Source organism: Nicotiana tabacum, chromosome 8 (assembly GCF_000715075.1).
Source record: "Nicotiana tabacum cultivar K326 chromosome 8, ASM71507v2, whole genome shotgun sequence".
In the NCBI taxonomy this organism is placed as follows: domain Eukaryota; kingdom Viridiplantae; phylum Streptophyta; class Magnoliopsida; order Solanales; family Solanaceae; genus Nicotiana; species Nicotiana tabacum.
Window position 1 is genome coordinate 181,018,318 of NC_134087.1, and position 5,322 is coordinate 181,023,639.

Consider the following 5,322-nt stretch of genomic DNA (forward strand, 5'->3'; position numbering starts at 1 on the left):
TATGTCATCTTAGGGATCATTACTGTTCTTGGTAGTCTAAGTCTTTGTTGTTTTCATTTCAAAGTGGAATGCTTTTTCTGTGTTGCTTCTCTTTTACTGCATAACACGACATTACCCTTAATCATTGTCATTCTCTTATTTTAAAGTTGTAACTGAACCTATAAGCCAGACTTCGACTCCAACATATCATAAAGATAAATCCTCATAAGGATTTCCTAATTGTTTTATATTTTCAAATATCAGTTGTTTAGCAATAAAAATGGCTGAGCAAAGCTGAGTGTGAGTTAGACAAAATGAGGTTTGCTGTATTTAAAGTGGACGATAACATAAAAAGTTTATTTTTCCAGAAAAAACTTCAGCTCTAGAGCTGAAATTCGCTAGTTATAAACAAAAACTTCAGCTCTAGAGCTGAAGTTCGCCAGTTACAAACAAAAACTTCAGCTCTAGAGCTGAAGTTCGATAGTTACAAAACAAAAACTTCAGCTCTAGCGCTGAAACTTACAAACAAAAACTTCAGCTCTAGAGCTGAAGCTGAAGCTTACAAACAAAAACTTCAGCTCTAGAGCTGAAGTTCGCCAGTTACAAACAAAAACTTCAGCTCTAGAGCTGAAGTTCGACAGTTACAAAACAAAAACTTCAGCTCTAGAGCTGAACTTCAGGCCCGGCTACTAGAATGCTGAAGTTTTGCGCGATTGTCTTTGCTACTTCAGCCCCGTATGCTGAAGTTATGCGAAAAAGCGGGTACGCTTGCAATTTTTTTACAAAGCGGGCACAAGTTAAAACGTGACACAAAAAGCGGGTATAGATGCAAATGCCCCGGAAAATCTGGTCTGACCCAAGCATTTAGATAAAGAAGAATTAACTTAAATAGCCACACACACACAAATGATTAAACTAAAAATAGCTAGTAGATGTATAATATAGTGTGTATAACCATGAATAGTTAATGCATAATTTTATATACTGGCTAGAAAAGTAAATAGTGAATCTGATCGACTATTTGTGTAAAAATTCCTTAGATAAATAGGCCATTTGCATAAGCTTATAAGCACATTTAGATCCCCTTTTCTATGCTTTTGATAAAAGTATGTATAATAGCTTGTTTGGAAAAAACAGCTTATTTTGAGAAGTGCTTTTAAAAAAAGTACTTTTGGAGAGAAACAGTTTGTGTTTGGCTAATCACTCTGAAAAGCACTTTTGAGCAGTAATTTGTGTTTGGCCAAGCTTTTTAGAAAGTGCTTTTAAGTATCAAATTACGAATAAGGACATGAATAGATTTACTTAATGATTAATATTATAAGTAAATAAATAATTTCAAAAATTTGTTATTACATGCAATAATTAAATCTTTTCATTTTATTTAAGTAAACTATAAAAATAATTTAAAAGTACTTACTTTTAATATAAGTTAAATATATTAAAAATCATTCAACAAAATATAAAAATATTCACCCCTAAAGTCACTATATATTAGAAAGCTATCCTAAAAATAATAAGAAATATTTATACATTAATATTCTAAGTATTAGGTTTAACGGTTATGTTGGTATATACTATATTTTGTTATGGGTATTCTTAGTAAGAAGAAAAGTCAAAACCGCATCTGCTTCTGCTTTTGCGAAGAAGCTACTTGACCAAACTTCTAAAATCTGCTTATTTTGAAATGTGTTTTTAACAATAGTGCTTTTCAAAAAAATATTTTTTGTGAAAATCAAGTTTATGTTTGGCTAATCAATTTGAAAAGCACTTTTGAACAGCAATTAGTGTTTGACCAAGCTTTTAAAAAGTACTTTTAAGTGTATTTTTCTCAAAATTACTTTTCAAAAAGGTATTTCTGGAGAGAAGCTACATTTTTATGCTTCTCAAAAAATGCTTCTGCTTCTCCTCAAAAGCACTTTTTCCTTCTAAAAGCTTAGCCAAACATCTCAATTTTTTACCAAAAGCACTTTTGGCCAAAAAAAACATTTTTGGCCCAAAAAAAAGCTTGGCCAAACATTATGAGTCATAAGCAGCCAAAAGTCATAAGTTTGATCAACCCAACTAAAAATATTTCAGTTGATAAATTGTTTTAATATATAAAACGACAATTCTTGCATTTATTCGAGAAGAAGTTGATGGATCTGATTACATGTACACCTATCTATATTCTATATCTATCTATATCTATCTATATTATTATAAAAGCACGAATAATTTATGCTAAATATTGAACGATTAAAATATTCCCGAAATATTGATCGACTTTTGTGCCCTTAAATATTTGTATAATTTAAGGATCTAATTGTAAATTACCTAATGATGGAATTCTTTTTCGACTTAAACTACATATACACCACCCTACAAAGTTGATTCTACTTGGATTCAAAAGGCATGTCCATAATTTTCTTTTAAAAAGAATTATTATTCCTAATTACAATATATATATATATATATATATATATATATATATATATATATATATATATAAAATTGTGGGAGAATAGGAGATTTACATAGCATATTGTAAAGTCAATACAAGATTCTTCCCCACGATGTGTTGTATTTGAAAAAGGAAGAGTCTATATGCTTAATTTCCCCTTCCGTACGGCAATTCCGGAACGTGCGAATTTTGAATTCTATTTGGAGAAGGGAAAAAAATTTAATTAATTTAGGGGTCTTAAATTTTTACAATTATAAAAGAAAATTTAGTATTAAGCACTTAAAAAAATTGTAACATTTTAAGTTAAGTAAAAAATCTTACAACCCTTTAAAATCTTAAATTATATTAGTTCATATAAAGTTAAAAACTAAATTAAGTTAGATATCTTTTATAACATACTTTGTTTTCCTAAATATTATAAGTTACTACATAATTCAAATAATTGAGTTAATTTTAAAATATTAATTAATAAAAAAATAATTAAATAACAATTTTTTTAAAAAAAAATCTAATTTTAAAGGAAAAATAATGCGTGGGCAAGTTTCTATGAATATCTTTCTTTTACATGACAATAAAGTAGTTCTAATAATGCAGATGAGACTTAAGAAAATTTATCATCTTTGTAAGTTAAGACGATATCATTTGAATTCAAGTATTTTGTTTATGTAATACCATTAATTTCTAGATTCAAAATGATTGTCGTATTTTTATCACGTCAATTACTCTACAATGATCATTTCATCTTGTAAATAATTTGTTGATAAATTTAGTTAGTTGTTCTTTCACATAAGAGTTCTGACTAAAGATTTACGTGCAACGCAGGTACATAATGACTAGTCTATATTATATTCCTTAGCGAAATGTTGTTCGTCTTTTTTACCCTTTAAAAATAGCTTTCACATTAGACAAAACTGTAATTTAAGTTATTCTCCTAATATTTAGGATTTTGAGATCAATTTAAAATTTTGCATATTAAATCTTTCCTTATTAAACTTGGTAAAAAGTTCTATTATTTAGGAATTAGGATTTATTAATATGTTACCGCATATAAATTATACCAATTGACTATATCGTTGATTCAATACTTATAAACTAAGACGGGAATGATTAAATATGCATTAAGAAAATTATTATTTTATTCATACAAAATAATTAATTCATATTCAGTTAACATCCAAATGATTGTTTGATAACATATTTAATCATACTAATTTGTACAAGCCTAAATCTATTTATATCTCTATCTATCTATCTATCTACTATATTAAAGCCCTATCAAAATATCGTTCGGCTTTTTTACCCTTTGTAAATGTATTCCACGCCGAATATAATTGTAATCTTAATCATTAATACTTTTTAGGCAAATTTTCTTTTTTTTCCCGGTTTAGAACTCTTTAGGCTTTTATTTGCTTAGGATTAGGTTTCTTTACTGTCGTATTGCTTTCTTTTAGGTTTAGGCTTCTTTAAGTTTTTTTTTTTTTTTTTGGATTTCCTTAAATTTAGAATATTTTATTGCCAATATTAATTAGTCGCAAGTTGAAATACAGCGGAAGGTTTAGGATTCTTTAAAATGTTGTGCCTTTTCTTTTTATATTTATGATTCACTTTAGTTGTCTAGAATGTTAAGATCAAAATAAAAATGTCCGTGCATCCTTAATACACAATTGCAAATTGAAAGATGGTCAATTGTGATTTTTATTTACAATGTCTTATATATGATCATCAATTTAAAACTGATTTATTTATAAATTTTGCATAGGTTGTTTAGGTCATTGCATTCATAATTTAAAATTAATTCCCAATTAAAGTGAGCCTATTTATTTGTTTAAATTTTTTTATCTATAGCTTATATATACTTATATATATTATATATACTATATCTATATCTATAATATAGATATCTATATCTATATTATATTAAAAGCACGAAGACCCTTAGCAAAATGTCGTTTGCCTTTTTTACCCTTTAAAACATAAAGTTCCCATTGGACAATATAATAATTTAAGTATTGTAATATTTTTTGGTAATTTTGGTAAATAATCTTGAATTATTTGTTATTATGTTAAATTTCATTCATGTTTCTTATTTCTTCACGTTTCTTACACAAGGAAACCTAACTTTAACTCTCATTAAATGACATTATCTCATTAAATTGGTTAGATTCCTTTTACTCTTTGAAGTATTAAATGAGTTTTTATGTTTGCCTTAATTATTTGGTAAAAGTTTTCGTCACGGCTGTTGCACAAGGAAAGTTCGGACTTGAGACTTAGTTAGATTCCCTTTACATTTGGTAAAAGTTGGGACTTGGGACACAAGGAATGTTGGAGTATTAAATGTGCCTTAATTATTTGGTAAAAGTTCCTTCACGTTGGTTACACAAGGAAAGTTTTGACTTGGTTAAATTCCTTCACATTATGACTTATATTTCAGTAGAAGTCTTTATTATTTGGTAAATTTTTCTTGTCTTTTTGACCTACACACAAATTTACTTTATATAATTCCTTTCACGTGTCAAATTGTGTACCATAATACTTTTATAAAAAAAGCTACAGTGTCACAATTTAATCGTCAAACTTCGCCCTATTCTAACATTGCGATTTCAGATTTTGTTTCTTTTACTAATATCAACATCTCTTTGCCACTTCATACTTTGCAAGCACGTTTGTATGCACCAGTTTTTAGTGTTGCATCAAGAAATTATCTTCAGTGTTGCATCAAGAAATTTTTATTATATAATATTTTGTTTCATGTTTTGGACTTGGCTAATTTCAAATCTCACGTAATTTATTATTTTGCTACAGATTATTGAACAATTACAATTCATCACAGAAAATTGGTTAGACATTCGATCTAAGTCTTATTACTTAAATATTCGTATATTTTTCTTTGTTGTATAATTAAT